Source organism: Coenobita brevimanus, chromosome 30 (assembly GCF_032717465.1).
Source record: "Coenobita brevimanus isolate Jiangsu-jjx chromosome 30, ASM3271746v2, whole genome shotgun sequence".
NCBI lineage: Eukaryota > Metazoa > Arthropoda > Malacostraca > Decapoda > Coenobitidae > Coenobita > Coenobita brevimanus.
In genome coordinates, this window is record NC_136983.1 from 7,171,002 (window position 1) to 7,194,749 (window position 23,748).

At 40.3% G+C, this 23,748-nt stretch overlaps 1 pseudogene; it reads left to right on the forward strand.

Moving 5' to 3' along the window:
• Positions 1–2,823: 2,823 nt before the first annotated feature.
• Positions 2,824–2,942, forward strand: LOC145395382 (5S ribosomal RNA; annotated as a pseudogene).
• The last annotated feature ends 20,806 nt before the right edge of the window (positions 2,943–23,748 follow it).

A 23,748-nucleotide genomic window follows, 5' to 3' on the forward strand; every position in this document is an offset into this window, starting at 1 on the left:
TTCTATATTAATTATTTTGATTATATATTTTGGGGCGATGAATTAAAAAAAAAAAAACTCATTTTTCTCCACGTAACATTATTTTTTACAAAACCCATTTCTTTAATTTTTCAATTCTTGTTTTTTAAATCATTTTGCACTACATAATTATCCACATTTGCGTATTTCATTACAATGATGATATGTTTGAATATAGTATTTCCTAATTTTAAAATCAACTTTTAAAACAACACAGCTATTTTATTTAGTAAAAAGCCAGAACATACCTAGAACACAACACAGTGATGAGTCATACCGGTATTGGAGTGCAGGAAACATATCTCAGTGTGATCCAGTTAGTTGACTGGTGAGCTTGTAAACTGCTCTAATTGGAGTGTTTTTTTTTTTTTTCTTTTTAATGATATTTATTGAAAACAGTGGTTTGCTGCAGATCCTTGGGTTACTGCACTGACATAAGTGGCCTACTAAAGAAACTTGCCAGGGATTATAATGCATATGAATTAAGGCTGTTTATAGATCCAGGTACTCATAAAGGAAGCCTGGAAGGGGTACTTCTTTATAATGGTAATAAATATGCATGGGTACCTGTTGGTTATTCTGTGATTTTCAAGAAACGTGCCAGAAGCTGGCAAAGCTTCTCGAAAAAATCAACTACAATGATCACTGTTGGTTCATATGTGGGGATCTGAAAGTTCTTCGTATCTTACTGGGTCAACAGTCAAGGTATACAAATATCCCATGTTTTCTCTGTGAGTGGGACAGCAGAGCAATGGATTTACACTGGATTCAGACAGAATGGCCAAATAGGAAAAAATCCACAGCTTGGTGCCAAAAGCATCTTCAGACCTAGTTTGGTGAATCCAGAGAAAATGCTGCTACCACTGTTTCATATTAAACCAGGATTAATGAAGTAGTTTGTCAAAAGCCCTATCAAAAGACGGAGCCTGTGTTATGTATCTGCGCCAAAAGCTGCATGGTTCTTTTGATGCTAATTTGGACAAACGGGCATAATTTATTAACTAAGCCTGATTTTAGAAAACGATTTCAGGTGCAGAGTCTGATGGAGCAATGAATGACCAGGAATGAAAGGCTTGGATATCATTTTAAAAAATAATTTTTAAGTTTTTAGGTAACTGTAAAGATACAAATTACAAAGAAACTGTGAGAAATATCTCTATCTATAGCTCGACGCTCTAATCCCGCAAAGGGTGGCCGTAGACAAAACGCCTCCAAGTTGCTCTGTCACCCACCATTTGACTGCCCTCCCCCCAGCTCACTCCCTCCTCCCTTATATACCTCTCAACTCCATCCCTCCACCTCATCCTTGGTCTCCCCCTCCCTCCACTTCACCTACATACACCCTCTTAGTCAGTCTTTCATTCTCCATTCTCTCCACATGTCCAAACCACCTCAATGTCTTTCTCATAATTTTCTCAATCACATCCACATCCACCTCACAACGTTCTTTCACTTCATTCGTCAACCTGTCCCTCCATGTCACTCCACATGTTCCTCTCAGGTCAGATACTGAGGTCAGGTTCAAATAATCGGGTTGCAACATGAGTCTCAAAGTTCACTTTTTGGATTCGCATTAGGAATTTCACCTAGCAAATCTTGGAGCGGTGAGTGAAGAACAGGGTGAAAGATTCCATCAGGATATCAAGGACATCGAGAGAAGGTAACAGGGACGCAGGGATGCCAGTATGATGGCGTACCACTGCTGGATAATTTATTGGGACGCATCAGAAAAAGTGTTCAAACGACTGGCCACCAAACGAAGTTTTGGAGCAAAGACTAAAGAAGTTATATGTGACTCATGGAATTAACTGTTCTTTCCTTTATGAATGTTTAAAAAATTACATTGACTAAATATTTTCATTTTCTTTGAATGAGATTGTATTGATCAATTGAAATGTACAATTTGCTGTGTTTTAATTAGAATTCTTTCTAATTTTATTAAAATGTGATGTAATGAAAATATTCTAAATGAACTTTTATTTGTGTTCATAAATACAGTAAAAAATACTCAATAAAACCAATTGGTAATGACTATACTTTGCAGACCTGTGTAATAATTATCTATATATCTATTTATGTATATCTATGTCTCTATCTGGCTGTTTGTATGATATCTATTTATCCATCTATCTATGTATCTATCTACTTTCTCTCTCTCTCTCTCTCTCTCTCTCTCTCTCTCTCTCTCTCTCTCTCTCATAACGGTCCACAGAGAGGAGGATCATCATCATCATCATCATAACTGCCTCCATGCCACAGTCTTGATTATCGCCAAAGTGCTGCACTTAAGCCCTCTACCAAAGCACCAGCAAAACACTGGCCGGTGACAGACAGATCGGACAATGGTGGGGCAGGCAAGGAGATACTTGAGCTTCGATCCCTGAGCTCATGTTGGATGGTGGATGTGCTGGGAAGGGGATGGTAGTTGTTTACTGGAAATGATTTTTATGTATCCTTGTACATGTGTCTTACACTGAACCTAGTGTGCAATGATTTTATATATATATATATATATATATATATATATATATATATATATATATATATATATATATATATATGAGAGAGAGAGACTAGGTCCTAGCCTGACCTATCAGAGCAAATAGTTAATGACAACAAGTTTGAAAGAAACCGGAAAATATGAGAATGAACAACATGTCAGCAAGTGGGTTGGTGTAGGATTAGAGCCCCTCCCCATAAAGCAACTAACTCAATGACAAACTGTCACCCTTTACGGGATTATGGCGTCTTGTCAGAGATAGATAGAACTTCATAACTCATTCTCACATTTATGACGGGCATTAAACCAACCGCCATACCACGTTGAGTACACCGTTTCCCGTCCGATCAGCGAAGTTAAGCAACGTTGGGTGTGGTTAGCACTTGGATGCGTGACCGCGTGGGAACAACAGATGCTGTTGGCATCCCTACGTGTCAAGTGAGGTTTGTGGAGGATTAGTGCCTCTCCCTGTAAAATAATTAACTCTAAGCCCTTGGCCACCCCGTTTGGGATACATAGCGTCTGGCAATGAATGAATGAATTAAACCTATGTAAGCAAAGATTAATAAAAATGTCGTTGTTCGGAGACAGACTTAAACTTTAAAAGTGACATGAAAGTATACTTAGCAGCTTGACACTCAGCACCTTTCATTACCTCGCAGTTAAGCAAAATCGTCTGACGTAAACTGGAATAGAATATTAGGGTCGTCTTTACTTTGAAAGTGTTACTGGTGGCAGTATTAACGCTCAGGCTTCTATGTTCACTCTCTCCCGGAATCGTTGGTTGATAGATGAGCCTAGAGTTGTTTCGTGCTGAACAACATTACCATCATTCACTACTTCATTCCTATTACATTACCATCTCTCTTTCACCACATCAGTACCTGTCATCATTTGATTGCCGATTACATACCATCTCTCTTTTCCCACATCAGAACCTGTTATCCCTTTATTATGGATCAATTACTACCTCTTATAAGATCAGTACCTGCCATCACTTCATTACCGATCACTTACCATCTCTTTTTCACAACATCAGTACCTGCCATCACTCGGTTACTGATCACAGGGATTGGACGGTGCAGTGGGACTTTTGGATGATTAAAAGTCGATGGAATTTATGTTCCACTTTTCACTGAGTGACGGCCGTATTGTGACAGGAAATTTCATAACACCTTTTCCATAACAATATATCTTGCAAATTATATGTACTTAACCTTCTGTGCGTAGCTGGGGCAAACTATGCTCTTCAAACAGTACCCAAATAAAACAAAAGAAAACATTAAAGTGCAGTGTATAAAATGATTGTAAATAACGCAGAAAAAAAAAAAAAATCATATAACCCAACTTAGAATGCTCACAATTAAATAAGTGGATCAAGTTAAAGAAAATGAAACAGGTTTAAGTAAAGGCGGCAGGGGAACAGGACTGAGGAAACGGAACAGCGTCAGTTACAAGGAGCAGGGTTAAGTAAAGGGAACAGGGACAGATAAAGAGAACAAGGAAGCAGTGTCAAGAAAGCAGGGTAAAATAAAAGGAACAGGCTTAAGTCCGTAAAGGAATCAGGGTAAAGTAAATGGTGATAGGTCAAGGAGAGTGTAATGCCACGAGAAATATACTACTCCTACATTTCGTACCCATTTTATTAACACCCAGACCAGCCCGGGGCCATATTTCCGTTCTGTCTAGGTATTCGTCTTAATACCACGGCGAGCCACCTCAGTCAAGCAACCCTAATGGATTAGGTTATGTTTGGTTAGGTTACGTTTGATGTCGGATGGGTAATTTTGCCTGGAAAACACACTGAGCATATTATCGAGAGAAAAAAATATATATATGGTTAGTTTTGAAACGACGGGGCGAGCGTCGTTCCTAGCTGAGGGTTCCCGGTAGTGAGACAAGCATGCATACAGAACGGAAATAAGTGGCCCGGGGACATCCTTTTCATTTTATTCTCTCTCTCTCTCTCTCTCTCTCTCTCTCTCTCTCTCTCTCTCTCTCTCTCTCTCCTGACGATTACATTCATCTTAGAGCTAGCCTTTCGAACTGGTGCATTTAGATATATCCTTAATAAACTCTTTTCAATACGAGGTGCTTTCTCGAGCTGTGGGAGTAGGCTGAATAAATGAATAATGGTATTACTCAGGTTAAAACAATACAATAAATCAATAATGAGTAAACACGACGGTAGAAAAAGGAAGTAAATAATATTCCCATTACCATCATTTAGATTGTATTGTCTCGTAGGTCATAATCGCTGGGAATCCTAAGTATGCTCATAGAATTTTTTTGTCTCAGAACAAGCTCGGGAATAACCTCAAGAAGTTAGTACCTCAACTCCTGGGACATAGTGTGTGTGTGTGTGTGTGTGTGTGTGTGTGTGTGTGTGTGAGGTACGAAGACTATATCAAGGATCATACCAGCTGAAGACTGAAATTCCTCTGCAAAAATGACGCGGTAGTTAGTTATACCATGTTAGCGTTAGGCCATTATAAGAAAGAAGAAAGAGAAGGTGGAGAAACTGCCGGTTTAGCTCATTATGTTCTAGTATTTTAGCACTGTTTTAGCTAGTTTTCATCCGGTTTGTGGCACAGAAGAACTCGAAGCCTTTATACACATACAATATCTGTCATAAATAGAACAATAAATAAAAAAAAAAGAAAAAAGAAAGGAGGGGGAGGAAACCAATAAAGCCAGCTAACGTCACGCTCGTGCATCCTGCTTATTACAACTAAGGTAAAAGGTGAAAAAGAAGAAAACAAGACACCACTTTGTCCCAGGCCGAGAAACAGGCAGTCGAGGTTACATGACAAATCTGGAGGTCAGGTTTATCCCATTTATGTAGGTAAGTCAGGCGAAAAAGTACCGCGTCCTCTGCAAAATTAGAAACACTATTACGTCGTAAATCATGAGGCGGGAGCAGGGTTAGGGTCAGGGGGTAGAGTCAGGAGATGAGTAGAGGGTAGGAGGAGGAGGACGACGAGTAGAGATAAGAGGAGCAGCAGGAGAAAATAGTAGGATTAGGAGCAAGAGAAGGAGGGGGTAGGAGTTGGGGGAAAGAGGACTACATGCACGAGCTGTAGCAGGATCAGGATGAAGTAGGAACTGAGAGCAGGGAGAGGAGGTAGAAGCAGGACTAGTAGGAGGAGAAAGACGGAGAGATAGGAAGAGGAGGAAGAAGTAGGAATAAGAGTAGGAGAAGGAGAGAATAGTAGGTAAAGGAGCAGGACGAAGAAAAAATAGGAGAAGGAGAAGGAAGAGGGAGGAGGAGGAGGAGATAGGAGTTGGGGAAGGGTAGGAGGAAGAGGAGATGGGAGCTGGGGGAAGAGAGGAGGGGGTAGGTGAAGGAGCAAGAGGAGGAGTTGGTATTAGGTAAGCATATGAGAGAGACAAGGTAAAAGTAAGGGCAGGAGAATGAAAGGGTAGACGGAGGTGGAAGAGATGGGGTCCAGAGCAAGAGTAGGAGAAAAATGAGGGGGAGGGAAAGAGGAGGGCGGAGGAGAGGGTAAGGGGAGTGGAGAGAGTCTCATAATTATAATAAGATTACTGATACCAGTGTTTTTCCATCTCTATTGGTAGATTATTCAATGACCTCGTAGGAGGGAGGAACATTAATGTCCAAAGCATGATCTTCCCTGGAATGAGTGGGATGTCACCGGTACAAAGATAGGAGCATATTCAGGCTACTTGGGCTCGTGTCCTGGAGATAATTTTGTTTTTGTATCCCTATGCTCATCTGAACGTGAACCCTGTGGCAGCCAGGTTGAACTTATCCATTTCTTTCAGGCAACCATCCTCCTCTTGGAGGACAGGTAGAGATCTGAGGGTCATTTGTTTATCCAGGCATTATATTGGTGTCCCCACGTCATGGTGTCCCTATTCAACACCTGATATTAACCCGTGGCGTCCCGTCGACGTGAATTAACGTCCACACGTTTTGTCACTGCCAATCCCGTCGACGTACATAAACGCGAATCAATTGCAAGGTCCCTAACTTGCACAATTTTCAATTTTCGCGAGTGATTTTTGGCACGTATACATGGGACACCTTTCTCTACAAGATGCCAGGCAGGGACAATGCCTTACCCAGCATGACCTCCTCCCTCCCCTGCATGCCCTTTTCTCAGCAATTCACCTGTTATCAGTGACCTGGCCAGTAAAGCCATGTCATGCCACGGTACAAAATTCAGGGCCAGAGTGATTCCCCAATTGATGACAATGTGGAGGACAAACATTAGAGGAAGAAACAGTCAGAAATGATGATCAGGTAATGTGGCAAAAAAAGGTCAGGAATGGTGATGAGTTAGTGAGTGAAACAATGCTTATAATGCCTATATTACTGTTTGAAAACCAATATGCTCTCATACTACATATAAATTCGTACCAAATAAATAAATAAATACCGTTTATGAGTGGTGTGGAATAGTTATCCTCCCATAGAACTCGTCTTCCTTGCAGCCAGCCTGATAGAAAACCCTGTAAGGTAAGGAGGTACTCCTACCTGGATCGAATATTTTAAACCTCAGGTGAGCGATTTCTCTATGAATTTTCGATGTTTCTCACCAAAAGCGGAGGTTTGAGCCAAAAAAAAAATTGTTCCAAAAATGGTCAGGATTGGGGGGAGTCAGTGGTGGAAAAGTGGTCGGGATGGGGCGGGTTAATATAGGTTCCTCATTTAGTGGTTTCATGGGGAAAGAAGTTGAATAAAGAACACATTATCATCTGGGTGGAATAAAGTTGTACTGAATACACACGTATAAAGATTTATTTATAAATATGTATACAGACTTGGTACACTTTGGAACAAAGAAATGGATTAGTGTAATGCAAATAATAACTACAAGAGGGTGGTTCACTTGACACATTCTGTACAGTGTTCCTTTATACCGACTGATATCATTTTTGTCCACAACAGGACTGAACCTTTCCCTCAGAAAGAGACTGCTATCTAAAAATAACACATCCTTTGCCAACAAGATGCATATTGGGAAGGGATATTTCTATGAACACTGGTGCATGTGAAACAGAATGTGTTATATTGGCGATCTTTGTGTGTGATTATAATCTGCACATATCATGGGGTAAAGCCGAAAGGATGAGAATATATCCTAAGCATATGGAAGGACATACTACCGGCACCCAATTCAAACATCAACCAAGTCTAGAGTCCAAACTCTTAGGCTCATAATAGATTCATCTGAAAAGGCAATCATGCTAACAGTTGAGCCATTACAGCTCTCTGATTTATTAATGGAAGCCAAATCCTGCACATTCCTAGTAGTTCATTAAACAATATCAAATCATTTTCTAAGTATGAAATATATATATATATATATATATATATATATTTTTTTATCTATATATATATATATATATATCTATCTATATCTATATCTATATCTATATATATATCTATATCTATCTATCTATCTATCTATCTATATATATATATATATATATATATATATATATATATATATATATATTGTAAACATTCATATTATGAAGGCAGTGCTTCTCAGTGTCGGGGATGGTAACCTGATGTATATAATTGCCACAAGTACAAACACCTAGGAGCAGGGGGTAGAAATGACACCACCTGCAAAAAGGGTCTAAGGTCGAGTGAAGGTATAGGGAAGCAGAGATTCACAGCCCACTTAATTACGACGTGACAACCAATGGGAAATTATCACCCTAGTTTGCCTGTCCTGGTAAATGGCAACCTGGCATATATAATTCCCACAGGCACATTAAAGGCACCTAGGAGCAGGGGTAGAAATAAGACACCCCCACCTACAATGGGAGTCTAAGAGTGGGTGAAGGTATAGGGAAACAGATTCGCAGCCCACGTAATTACCACATGTTAACCAATGAAACAGTTAATTGGAAATTGTTACCCCAGGTTGCCTCCGCCCTTTGGAAAATGCACCATAGCTTAAAGTGTGTCTAGACTCTAAACCTAGTGCTTCCAGAGATTCATAGTATAGACTAAAAAAATTGTGGAGGAATTTGCTGTGAAGATTATACAATGTTGTGCCATTAATACTTGTATGAATATTCGACAAATCCGATTGACTAAAATAAAGATCGTTAATTTTATCTCATTCATTCATACTGTTCATATCAGCAATACCCATAGTCATATTTTGAGATAATTTGCGCAAAAGGAAGCTACCCGTATCCCTGACCACCTTGGAAAGAGTTCCAACAAACTTGATCTTTTCCTTACAACGAATCCATCTGATTACACTGTTAATCATTTCTCTCGGTTGCACTCCTCCAGTCACAACCTTACCATTTTAACCTGTCCTATCACTCCAGTAAGGCCTGTGGTACGTCCCAGGAAGATGTGGTTTTGGCACTTTGTAGGTGCTGACTGGCAGTCCCTTAGGCAGTACTTCTTTGATTTTCCGTGGAATGATAATTGTGTTGATGGCCGAGGGTCATCTGTGTGTGCCTCGCACATTACGGAGGTTATTCCCTTGGGCATGGAGGCATGTATTCCTTTCTCTTATCTGTGATTAATGCAAAAAAATTCTTGATTTAATCAAGCTTGCTCTAATGCTGTCCACAACAAGGAGAGGGCCTGCAAAAAGTACTGGAGAGAACTCATCCCTGAATCTCATCTCTTTTATGTTTCTACCAGGAACGGTGCTAACTACGCCATTCGCTCTGCTAAAAATAATTTCACTTCTACTAAATGTTCTGAATTCTTCAACTCATATTCTTCCTGTTCCTTTTGGCATCTTGCTAGAAACCTTTCCAACAACTTCACTTCATCATCCTTCCCTCCTCTTATCCGCTTTGATGACTCTGTTGCTGTTTCTTCTACTGATAAAGCAGAACTCTTTGCTCTGACCTTCTCTTCCAATTCCACCTCAGACGATTTCGATCCTGTTCCTCCATCATGTTCCCTGTTTGATTTCCTCATGACTAGCATTATAATTTCTTCAAATGATGTGTTTTCTACCATCACTGGCCACAGTACTAACAAAGCATATGGGCCTCATGGGGTCTCTCCTGTTGTCCTCAATATCTGTGCTTCTGTGCTTACAACCTACCCAGGGAAACTCTTTTGCCTTTGTCCATAAACTTGTACCTTTCCTTCTTAGTAGAAGTTTGCTCTCATTCAGCCTGTTTCAAAGAAGGGCGACCATACCCAGCTCAATTGCTTTAACCTCCTGTACTTCTAAAATTTTTAAATCTATTCTTAACACAAACATTTTAAAGCACCTTTCCCATCATAACCTTTTTTGAGATCATCACTGTATGATCTGCCAGACACGCTCCACTGGTGATCTCCATTTTCTTTCAGACTCCTGGTCATCCTCCTTTCAGGACTTTGCGGAGGTTTTGCCATTGTGCTTGACGTCTTCAAGACTTCCAGTCGAGTCTGGCATAAATCTTTATTTCCAAACTGCCGTCTTGCGGTTTCTATCCTTCCATCTGTGCCTTCATCTCTAGCTTCCTTCTGGTCGTTATATAGCTGCTGTTGTAGACAGCCACTGTTCCCCTAGGGTTATCAACAGTGGTATTGCTCAGGATACTGTCCTATCACCAATTCTCTTCCTTCTTTTTATCAGTGACCTTCTAAGCTGTACATCCAACCTTATTCACACAGACTTTGATGACTCCACCCTTCGTCTTTCCATCCGCATCCCACAGTATCCCTCTCAACATTTACTTCAGCAACGGATGAGGCTCTGGCACACCTAATGTCAGATTTGGCTCATATCCCAGAATGGTGTAAAAGTTATCACGTTATTTTTAACGCATCGCATCTCAGATCTTACATCTTTCATCCCACCAAAATCTACCACAGGAATATCCTCTAATTTTTAACAATACCCAACTACATCCTGATTAATAATTGAGCATACTTGGGGTTTCAGTTTCTCGGGATTGATCTTGGAAAGGTAAATATTACCTCTCTTGTCAAACCTACTTCCATGAGATTAGGTGTGCTAAGCCAACTCCATGCCTTTTTTGCTCCTGCTTAGTTGTTGTCTCAATTCACGTATTTTATTCACCTCTGGGTAGAGTACAATCATTATTTGTGGAGAGGATCCCCACATACAGTTCATTTCAACAAGGTGATATCAAAGGCATTTCGTCTCATTAACCCTCTTCCTCTTACATGCTTCCTTCAGCCTCTATCTCTTCACTACATTGTTGCATCGTTATATCTTTTCCATAACCTCTTCAATGGTGACTGCTCCTCTAAACTGTCTGCTTGTATTCCAGCATCCATCAGGAAGCAAACTCTTATCCATTTTCTGTCAAACACTCCAATGCAAAAATTAACCACTATTCCCAGTCCTTCACTTATGCAACAGGTCAACTCTGGAACTGTCTTCCAATGTCTGTATTTCCTACTACCTATGACTTCCCAGCCTTTAAAATGCAGTGTGTCAAGGCATCTCGAAACGAAGAAATCTTGAATCTGACTCGATTATTTTGTTTTTAGTTTTTCTTGGAGGAAACAATTTACAGGCTACAACCCTTTGGTTCCTTCTTCCTTGCATAAAAATGAATTCAGAAATAACAAGTCAGAAGACCATTGCGCGAAAACTTTGCCCTGTGATTATTGTAGTGATTGACATGATGGAGCTGCGAGAATCGGAAGGAAAAAGAATGACTACATAAGACTGGACCGAGTTAGAGGTAGCGTGCTATACAAGTCAGTAATTCGATGGTGAATAGTGCGAAGAAGGTTGGCGAAAGGAACGAACCGTTAAGGATCGCTGCAACTTAGTTTTGTAAGAATTGTGGCCGCCTGAAATAATAATCGTAGAGCAAACGGAGATTAATCCGAGATGAAATCAGAGAAAGTTGGATATCAAAAATTATTTTCATCTCACACCAGTGACCTTGACTTCTGACTCAAATCCATTGCATTCAAATAATTGTTATGTCATACTGTACAGATGCTTATACGTACAACAAAAGATTCCTGCGTCAAGGCTTTTAACTCATTTAGCAAGAGGGCGTGTTATATTTTAGATTTGTTACAACCACAATATTTTATTCCACTTAGCAGGCACTACCTTGGGCAGACGTCGATAATACCAATCTCCATTTACTTCTTCAGTTCGATGACGTATAATTTAGTTTACTAAGTATACAGTATGTGATAAGACATTCCATAGTAAAGGAGTTTAATTAAGGGTCCTTTTCACTTCTTAGATGAAAACAATTTTCCACCATTGAATAAAACATCAGGTAACAAGAAGTTGTGCCAAGGCACAGCAAACCCATCCCCGGAAGTCATTTTAGTGCTGACATATAAACATGGGAGGATATGTAGACAAAGATGTCACACATCAAATTTGGAGTAAATCGGGTGAAAACTGATGATTTTATTCCCATTTTTGAAACTTTAGGCCCCAACCACCTGACACTGATCCACCCACCTCTAACGGGGGGTGACCCTTCTGATGTAATGAGGCGTGTTATAGGATGCTGATTTGAAACGTGCACCTTTAGGTTTTGATTTAATGTCGATACGACGAGTTTGAGAGGAGTTATGGCGAAAATACGATTTTTACCCGTCCCCATTTTTCTGCATTTTGGGGGCACACTGTACAGCCTGGGCCTTGGTCCAGTTTGGCCCCAAATTTAAGCAGTTGATCAAAACGTCGTAGTCCATCTTTCCTGTAATTTTAGTAAAGCTCGCACCAGTAGTTTTCGCGTAAAGTTGTTAACAGACAAACAAACACACACACAAACCGAGTGAAAACACCCGTTCTCGAACCCCTCCGGGACGGGGAAGGGTAACAAGAATAATAACCCGTAAATTGCACTACCAAATTCAAGTGATAACTTTTTTTTAAGAGGAAGAAATATGTTAAAAAAATTTTTATCAACACACCAAAATTACTGAGTTTATTGTGATCCTATAAACGCACAAACGTATTTATTTTCGTTAAAGTCAGGCTATTTGGTTCACCTTAAGAGAGAATAATCGGGCTGAAGGTGTATAAAGCTAGTGCCCGAACTGACGGAAAGACGAACAGACAGGCATGCAGACAGAGGAGTGCTGTAATGATGGTGATAAGGACGGCAGTAATGTCCATGAAACTACATAACCAAGGACTAGAGGGTCACAACATTCTTAGACTCCTATTACAGTATACTTCGTTCCTACCCTCCCCCCCTCCCCTACTACATCCCTTCCTACACCACACTACCTCCTCCTCATCCACTCTTCCCCCTCCTTACCGGACTTCCTTGTTCTCCATCTTAACCTTACCTCCCTCACCCACTCTCCTCTTACCTCCCCCTTACCTTTCACCTTTTTGACAACCCCTCCTCCGCCTCCCCCACTCTACCCGCTTCGCCTTCCCCCTTAATGTCGTGACCCAAACGGAAGTAATCCCTCTGGTATAATCTGTCGTTATCTGTCGCTTATCTAAGTTCTGTCACAGCACACGCTATCCATGGACACACCCAGCATTACATCAGTCAGCTACTCTCACACAGTTACCTTGCACCTCTCCAGTCTGATGATGTACACGTAGATTTTACTTCATCTTTTCAGTCTCCAGACGAGTATACTGAGCTCTTGAAACTTTACGAAATGAGGGGCTAGTCATTGCCTTCGTTTTTTTTCTTTTTTTTTAACTAGAGTACTCTCAGGTCCATTCAGGTGTCGTCAGGCTTGTCACACATTTAAGTCAATACACACCAGTTAGCCAAAAATCTATCCAGTTGGTGCCATGGATTTTAATTGTTTCCATTCATTCATTTGTCTTCGTTCACTTTTCAGTAGAATTGTAATGAAGCTCTTATTATATTATTGTTACGTCCTCGTCCCACACTGCCACAGGCTCCAACAGTACAGTATAGGAAGGACGTTGCCCAGCAAGTTGTTTTTCCTATGGTCAGCCTTTAGGTGTGCAGTACACAAGCTCACCTGAGGCAAAACTAAACTCTGACTTCTTAAAGTTCACTGTCCTTATTTTCCAAATAATTCCACTTAATGCTTTTCCAACTTCACTCTTCTCACAAGCACTGGAGCTATACACACTCTACTAACTGTTATACACTTAATGCTTAACAACACTTCATTGCTAGTACACTTAATGCTTGCCAATACTTATTACACATGTACCGAAAATAATCTTCACTGACAGTAATTACACTTAATGCTTGACAGTTCACTATTTTCTCAAGTTCCAATGATATACAAACTTCAATAACTCGTCACTGTTTGCCACTGTTTTCACAAGTACCAAAAATACACAATCTTCACTGGTACTGCACTACACTCAGACTGAACCAAAGCCGACTGCACTTTACTCAAACTGACTTGACACCTCACTAAACTTGTAATAATCTCTACCCCATCTTATATAAGCTTGCATTACTCTCGAAATTTCTACATTCTACGAGTATACTCTCGACGGGCAACAGTTGCCAACTCAGACACGTTAAAACATGCAGAGTTGTCTCACATTACATAACACTCTAAATCATTTACTATAGGAACTTAAACTACATTATTCAACAAGATATTACTTAAATAAAACATTATAGAGAAAAAGAGCACAAAAACTGATGCATAACTTACGAAATAACTAAGCTCACAAACAGCAGACAAACTGGCAACTCTGATGATTCGTACCGGAACTTACGGTACCAGAGAAACGTCTCAAAGGTACGAGACAACCTAACTGGCAAATCCCCCTTCATAACATTATGAAGCTTCTTGGGCTCCGAATATCTCGTCACTGGATTTGGAAAATGTTCTGCCCATTCCTTTTATTTATATTAACGTTGTGGATAGTAATCTGTGTCCGCATCTGTGAATTTGGACGCTGTAGTTTAATAGCCGAGTTTCGACAGAATAAGAAATGGTTGTGACTGGTAAATGAGAGTAACATGGTGATGAGTTGACGAACATGGACTGTATTTTAAAAATCATGACTCGTTTTCACCTGTCTTGAAGCCTATAGGTTTATAAATGGTACAGTAGCTCCTAAAACTATCTTTTAAATGTGCTGTACAGTCTGACCCAATGGACGATATTATTTGACACGTGTTTCGTGAGGTGGCAGCAAATGGTATGCCTGCACCTACTATGATGCTGTGATATTCACGTAGCGAAACACAAAACTACAATACAGTACCTTCCGAAATTGAGATATCGCCCACATGGCACAGATAAACAATGGTGGGTGATTAATACACAGTAGTCCTACATCTTATTAACCTTCACACTGCTGATCCATTTGTGGCTGTGATAACGAAACAATTGTGATGGGTATTTCTCTCACGTTGTTTTATGATCTATGGTTTCACTCATATTCGAACATTGTTACACAGCCCAACGTTATTACTATGTTTCCCAAGAGGCATGTAGCATGGTATGTTATGCGTAATGGGATATATTCTTTAACAAAGAGGTATAGATATCATGGCACGGTCACCATTTACATGTCGATGGATGACTGTAGTCATATGGTGGCGTTGATTTGCTTATTAGCAATAGCGCCTACGGTGGCTAACCACGCTTACCAACCTTACCAAGACGATAAATGGTCAGACAGCATGTTTCGTACCGTTCATTATGCCATCCTTCGCCGCACACATTAAAAATAGTTTTGGGAGCTACTGTACACCTGGGTATCTTTTCTGTTCTCCTTCAAGGAAAGATCGAATATCTGCTCTTGAAGAGCTCGTTCGTTCGTTCGTTTAAAGATTCCCTGCACCTATAGTGCAGGCCGGGCCATACATTAGCCCGGTCAGTGGGGCATGGACTGGTTAAAAAAACAGTAAGGGGGGAGGACAGGACCTGGGGATTGCCCAGCACACACGTCCTGTCTCCTGGCTGGCTTTGTGGTGTGTGTTGGAGAGCTCAGAGCTATTTTCTTATAAAAGATAAAGTTGCTCGGCTTTAAATTTTGAGTTAATATAACATGTTAGCTATTGGGTCAGCTTAACATGTGAGCTGAAGCATCAGGAGACTATTAGGCGATTTTCAATTTCGGCTATAATGAAGCGTTTTAGCAACTATCTTATGAAATATGAAGTTGCTCAGCGTGAAATTTGAGTTGATCTAATATGTCAGCTGTTGCATCTGCTGATTCATCGGCTGATAATTTAGCAATTTCCAGTTCTGGCAATAAGGATGCATTTTATCTCGAAGAGAGATACTTAAAAAAAAAAAAAAAAAAAAAAAAAACTGGCTGCAATACCTTCACCGCAGGTTTATGAAGAGAGTCTCTTCTTGTTGAGGTAATGAAATCTCAACAGCAATTAAATATTGTTACGGATTGTTTGGTTTGCATTTTTTCACATTATGAGTCATTCTAATTTGCTTGTAAATCGTTAGGTTGCTTCCAGCATAAGGATAAATGTATTTCCACAACACATTATACACAAGATTATGTGAGGTGTATAATACAGTCCCAGGACGCAGGTAATACTATCTATCTATCTATCTATAGCCCGACGCCCTAATCCCGCAAAGGGTGGCCGCAGACAAAACGCCTCCAAGTCACTCTGTCACCCACCATTTGACTCCCCTCCCCCCAACTCACTCCCCCCTCCCTCATATACCTCTCAACTCCATCCCTCCACCTCATCCTCGGTCTACCCCTCCCTCTCCCTCCCTCCACCTCACATACATACACCCTCTTAGTCAGTCTTTCATTCTCCATCCTCTCCACATGTCCAAACCACCTCAGTGTATTTCTCCTAATCTTTTCAACCACATCCACATCTACCCCACAACGTTCCTTCACTTCTTCATTTGTCAATCTGTCCCTCCATGTCACTCCACATGCTCCTCTCAAGTAACTCATTTCCACTGCTCTCACTCTTGACTTGTTTCCCTCTTGCAAGGTCCACGCCTCGCTTCCATACGTCAGGGTAGGGATCACAATACCATCATGCAGTGACTTCTTAACTTCCATACTCACCTCCCTATTTCTCATCACTGCTTTCAGTGTGCCAACAACCTTCCTTCCCTGCTGTACCCTTTCACGTACTTCATCCCCCAAAGTTCCATCCTTACTCATCACACTACCCAAGTACTTGAATGCACTCACATTCTCCATATCCTCACCATCCAACCTCACTGCACCCTCTGTGACTTCATTCCTCTCAAACACCATAACTTTACTTTTGTTTACATTAACTTTCAGCTTCCTCCTCCTACACACTGTCCCAAATTCATTCACCAAACCTTGCAACTCCCATTCATCTTCACTCAACAATACTGTATCATCAGCAAACAGCAACACCGGAAGCTTCCAAATCTCACCCTCATTCATTAGGGCCACCCCCACATCCACTGCCCTACCTTGTACCTCCTTTACGACCCCATCCATATATATATTAAACAGCCATGGAGACATTACACACCCCTGTTTCAGTCCCACATTGAGATCAAAGAACTCACTCAGCTCACCATCCACTCGCACCGTAGCCCTAGCTCCTTCGTACATACTCTTCACAGCACTCAACAATTTCCCCTCCACTCCATATATTCTTAATACCTTCCACATACCTTGCCTATCTATTCTGTCATAAGCTTTCTCCAAGTCCATGAAGGCAGCGTACACTTTCCTTCCCTTCTCTAGATACACTCTGTGAAAATTAGGGTTGTAGACTGATCAGTAAAAGGTTCAACCTCTTCAGTTGGGCGATAGTTTTTAGTTTATAAATCCTACAACCAGATGATCTGACTCAGCTTTGAAGCGATCCCCTTCTACTAAATAAAAGAAAGATGCAACTAACAATTCCATTTTGAAAAGTTTCTCCTAAGCGGAAAAAATGTCTGATAGTGGCAAGAAGAGAAATAGAAGTAGGGTAAATTTAGGTTTTCTTTCAGATACGGTAAAAAAAAGAAAAAAAAAATATTGGCATCTTCCTTTTACATACTCGTGGCATTATAAGAAGAACTTAAAATTAGAATACACCACAACGTGACTAGGATATTAATGAGCATAATCGTTCTTGTCTCCCAAGAAGGCTTTCTTAACACTTCTTCCTTAGCAATTTAGTTGGTGTATTGTAACTTTATACGGCATTCTTTTCCGTGTCATTAAATTTTTAAAGGATTTTATTAACGATATTGTTTTCATTAGTATACCTGAAGAAACTGTGAATATGCCACATGCAGAAATAAAATAGTAAAGAAGAGGGTAACAAGTCACTTCGGCCCATAGTTCTTCTGGCCCTAGTCACTCCTGCCCCTAGTTTTACCGGCCCTAGTCATTGGGGCCTCCCACCCAAATCACTGAGGTCTTCCTGATAGTCTGATACAGAAATATCTGTAACGAGAGTATCTGCATTAAAAAAAATAATAATAATAATAATTCTGGATAGCCTACAGTCCAAATTAGTCTAAATATACTTAAGATACATAATATGGATATGAGTGAATTATGGATATTTCTGTATACCCTACAGTGTGATGCCTCTGGTCCTTCCTCCGTTCTGTTATATATATATATATATATATATATATATATATATATATATATATATATATATATATATATATATATATATGACCCATGGTCTCTGAGCATATGGTCAGAGGCAGTTGACAAGGGAATTTACTTATATTTCGTCAGAAGCAACAACACCTATTTACTTCTACTTTTGGTGTCAAAGCACCAAATGGTTTTAAGCAACATGGAGCAAAGTTACATCGGAGCAATACTCTGTATAAAACTGCATTTTAATTATGGTTGTCTTTCTATGCGTTGTGTGCTCTGCTGAAGTACGATCTCGCCATCAGGCTCTACAGTGTAATGCTTGTGATCAGTGACAGCACCGTACTTCTAGTTCTGGTTTTGAAGCACCAATTGGTTTGAAGCAACAAGAAGCAAAGTTACTTCAGAGCAACAGCATGTAAATCATCAAATTTTGATCATGGCTGCCTTTCCATGCGTTGTGTGTACTGCTGAGATAGGGTCTTGCCGACAAGCCCTACAGTGTGATGCCTCTGGTCAGTGGCAGCACCGTAACTTATGACTCAGGCATCAGTAAGGACTACCACCGCATGAACCCGCTGGGAGCTGGCTGGCTTATGGCGGTACTGTGACAAGTGCCCAATACCAGAAAGCACAGGTAAAGTCACCCTCAAAAGTCCATCACATCCCACGAACCTAGTTAAACCTGAACCAGTGAATCTGAGATGGTCTTTTGTTAACCATCCGATAACCAGTGGTCAAGAGCCAAAATGGTTCTGACTTATTCTCACCTGTTTCTAATTTCTTACCCTCAATTTCTAAACTGACCCTAAAATTTGGCTGTCACCTAACCTTGACGTACTACATCATAAGTGAGGGAAAATTCCATGAAAGATTGAAATTCATCAAATAAGTGTCAGTTAGTCTATATATTGTTGCAAATATAATACATTTACTCCTTAATTTATATAATATACTAAGCACAAACCGATATATATATATATATATATATATATATATATATATATATATATATATATATATATATATATATATACATATATATATATATTGTTACGGAACAGAGAAAGATAATGTACACTTTAAGTGAGAATACTAAAAATCACTACTGTCCCGTAAAGTTCCAGGTTCAAAACAAAAGAGTTAGGTAAAATTACAAGTTAAAGTTTAATGCTCAAACTAACAACAAAACATTCAGGACTCATAAGGATAATGTAATGGCAAAAAACAGGTTAAATATATAGTTAACTGCAATAGCCTCTATTAACACGAAATTAGCATGAGTAAATTTATCTAAGTCAGCCCTGATAAAATGAAATACCAGATAATACTCAGTGAATGCAAGATATATTATTACAGATACAAAATATTATTAATAAGGGCTGACACCCAAAACACATGAATCACAAAAACCCCACTAGGCCTAAGAATTAACACCTTACGTTACACATACAAGAAAAAATGCAATAACAGTTATACTCAAATTACACAGCTGCGAGATGGTTGAAGACTTCCTGAGCACTCACAATAATAACAATTGTACAGGGGAGGACAGAGATGTGAACAAAATGAGGAGTAGATCTAAGTGGCAATTAATGCAAAAACTGAGCTCATTATATAGGGGCCGGCAGAGCTTGATACAACTTGTAAGAAGGACGCGCAAATGAAGCCAGAGGGGACAAAGAGTTGACACTCCTGCTCTGAACAACAGAAAGAACGACTTACTCTACTATAAGGGAGGAGGGGGGGAGTGAGGTAGAACACGCTCGTGATCAAACATGCAGCATACTGTACGTTAGAATTACACAAAGGATGATGAAATCATAGGCTATGTAACAATATATATATATATATATATATATATATATATATATATATATATATATATATATATATAGATAGATAGATAGATAACATTATTACATGACTTGCACATCAGAAGTGCCTCTGCATTTTGAGTCTGTAGGAGCAGTTACTCTCACGCTGGAAAGCCCAGCAATAGTCGCTCATCATGTATGGATTGAATCGGCCTTGATCCCTCCATTATGACAATTTCGTGGTGAAACCTTTCGCCACGTTCATCACTGACATTGTCAAGAATAAATAGAAAGAAGTCCAAATGAGAATGGAAGAAATTTATCTTGGGCGACAGTCGGGCACTGAGTGCATGGTAACTCAATATCTTGTCCACAAGCTCCTCATAATTCGATGCTCGAAAATTTCCTAGGTAATTCTTGGTAAGAACCATGAAGCTCTCCCAAGCAGTCCTTTCCAGCTCAGACCAGCTGTTTTCAAAATTCTGATCTCTGAGTATAAGATAAATTTAAAAAAAAGTCTTTACACTGGACTCCGATACAGTGCCTTGGAACTTCGCTAGCAAGCAGCGGAAGCCAGCACCATCTTGATTCATGGCCTCACAAACTTCTTCATCATACCAAGTTTCAAATGAAGTGGAGGCAAGATTACCTTCTCAGGGTCAACTAGAGGTTTGTTAAGACAATTGAACTTTGCAGTCATATCTTTCAGTCACACTAGGTATTCCTTTTGTGTGTAATTCATAGCATCTGCTCTGTTGTTCCATGAACAGAGAAAACACATGTGCTTTGTGTAACCTTGCTAAAGGCCTAGAAGCAAGCAGATCACTTTCAGGTCCCCACAGATGCTCCAGTCATATGTTTTGTAGCCAGTAGCGGTCAACAGAGCACTCAGTTTCATAACTTTCATTCATTCCATGGGCATACATAATTGGAACAGAAGGAAGATCATTTCCACTATGGAGAAGGACTGCCTTCAGTGCGTTCTTCCCAGAATCTATGAACACCCGCCATTTTCCTTTCTGATAAGGACGAGACTTACAAAGGTGTTGCAGTAACGATACGACATCATAACAGTAACAAATCATGTCATCCATCATGAAGTACATTGAGAGCTTTTCACGTCTATGATGGAAGGTGGTGGTACAAACGCCATCTCGTAGCATGTTCCATTGCGTGAGTCGAGATCCAAGGAAATTGTTTTCCTCCTTGGGGGAGTTAAAGTCATGCAGCTCTATCTGACAGATGAGGTATGGCTCTTTGCTCTCTAAATCTTCTTGAAAGTCAGCATCCATGAAACATTCCTCAACACCAGATTCTGATTCATTTATGGTACTTAATGGAGGATCTGGGACTGGAAGCTCAGGGCCATGGGATGCTTGCCCTAGAGAAGATACATTAGGATACCTGCTCCTAGGGACCGAGTTTTCACTGAATTCCCTTTGGTATTAGTGAGGCAAAAGTAGCAGTCAGGACAGTGATCACTGTCATGAGTCGGCTCGTGACATCATTTGGTGGGAAACCGCGAACTCTAGTAGAATCCCAGTGTTTATCGTTCAGTTAACCGCTCACCCGGTCGGGAGTGTTTTTCAGGCAATTTTTCAATGTGTCATAAATGATCGTCTTTGTGCAAGACATTAGCACTTCCGCTGAGCGATTTATTGTGGGCGTGCTTTGCTCATTTTAGCCGTTAGTAATGCAGCTGGACATTTGCCTCTTTCCCACGATTCGAAGTCAGTCAAGATTTGTGCGCCGTGGAAGCAGGTTGTGTGTGGCAGTGTCCTTCCTCAGCAATGACACCCAGTTCCCACCGCCGCCGTTGAATTCCAGAGGCTCAGCGTGTGCAGTGTCCTTCCTCAGTAATGACACCCAGTCATCCGCTTTGTCCACTTTTCTGACCAGTATTTTCTTTTCGTTTTCCTAGGCTTATGAGTTAGCTTTTGAGTGAGCGAGTGAGTGTGATTTCTTTATTTTGAATTCATTTTGAAATGTAACATAAATTTATTTCTTTGTAATCAATAAATTTAACAGTTCTTTTTCTCGAGCTTAATATAATGTAAACTCGTGTTTTATTTTCCATTTTAAGCTTATTCTAGTTGCAGCTCCTAGCTTGCATAAATGCTTTGCTATTCATAACTGGTACTTAGGCCAGTCTTTTTTATTAACTAAAATCTGTTGTGCAACCAGGAGTTAATGCATCAGCAAGAATCTGTTATCATTAATAGCATCAGTTATTGATTGTCAGGGGTGAAGTCACTTTCTCCAGAGGCTAACAGTACTAACAAACAGCAATTGTGAGGAATTAGTCTCTGCTGTGTACTGTTGAGAAAGTTTATAAATTCTTGTTCTTAGAGAATCGGCGAAGCAAGCCAGAATAAAGTAATCATTGCTTGATTTTTAGCAAGACAGTTCATTGTCCTGTTCTCAGTATTATTGAATATTATCCTTTAAAATTACATACTCTTTAAAAACCCCATGACAATTGGCAACCTCGCCAGGATATTAACTCCTAGCTCTATAGCTATTCACGAGATAATACTCACCCGTTCATACTTAGATACTAATAATTAAAATCTATAGGCAGTACCTTACTGGTGATTATTGATTCATTTTTATTAATTTACATAATAGTTTTCACAATTAGTTGTTTGTTTAATTTTCTTTCTTTACCAGTTTAATTAGATAAAACTTGGTCACCACTAACTTGCACCTATATTCTTTATTCTCAATTATTGACATCTTTCTCTGAAAAAATCGTAGTCAGTACTGAGTCGCTAGTTTATTAGATGGAGTTAGCATCATGTCCACCAGCGTTTATGTACAGGAAGCCAAAGATATGGGTCTTACAGACCCAACTGAAATTAAGGAGTTTGTCCTCTCTCGGTTTAATTATGAACAGCAGCACGAGAATGATGCTCGTGAAGAGCGTCGAATTCAGCGTGAGGAACGCGAAAAGGAGCACGAATACGAGCGAGAACAGCGCGAACATGAGCGAAAACAATGCAAACTCAAGATAGAACAAGAGTGACAACAACGCGAATACGAGCAAAAACAATGCGAACTCGAGTTAGAACAAGAGCGACAACAACATCAACACGAGTTAGAACAACGTGAGAGAGAACATCAACACGAGTTAGAATAACGTGAGAGAGAACATGAATACGAGCGTGAACAACGAGAACATGAACGTGCCGAGCGAGGAGCATGCGAAAAACACGAATTTGAAATGTTGAAGCTCAAGTGAGATTCCTTGGCTTCAGACACATCTGGTGCAGCTGGTCCAAGCTCCACGAGTGTTCTCCCTGCACACGTTATGGCGACCCCACACATCAAGCTTCCCCCATACAAAGATGGCAAGCAAATCGAGCCATACATAGCTCGTTTTGAAGACATGGCTCAACTTTACCAGCTGGATGACGCAGCTAAGCGGCTTCAGTTTCTTAGCCTGTTTGAGGGCCCTGCCCTCGATATCCTCCACAGAATTCGTGGAGACAATCTTACGTATGAAATGATGAAGGCTGCACTCGTCAAAGCGTATGGTCTCATAGTTGACGACGCCAAGAGTTAGTTCATGAGGGTGCGTTTACAGGATAGAGACTGCCTTTCAGTTTCTTGACCGGCTTACTGCTTACTTAGATGAGTGGATGGAGGAAGATGAAACTCCTTCCACACGTGAGGGGATAATTGACCTTATGCTGCACACGCAGCTAGAATAGTCGTGGCCTACTGAACTTATGGCTCAGCTTAAGATCTGCCAGGTAAGAGATGCCAGCCAAATGGTGAAGAAGGCTGACGCATTCTTTACTGCATACGGGTATCAAACTCGCAAGCAGCATACCTGGAACAGGAAACCTGATAAATCTGGGAAACCGTCTGAGACTGAACCCCAGCAACAAGGCCGTTTTCAAAATAATGGCCAAGGTCCAAAACCGCAGAAGAAGGACCAGGGGCAAAACACTCAGAAACC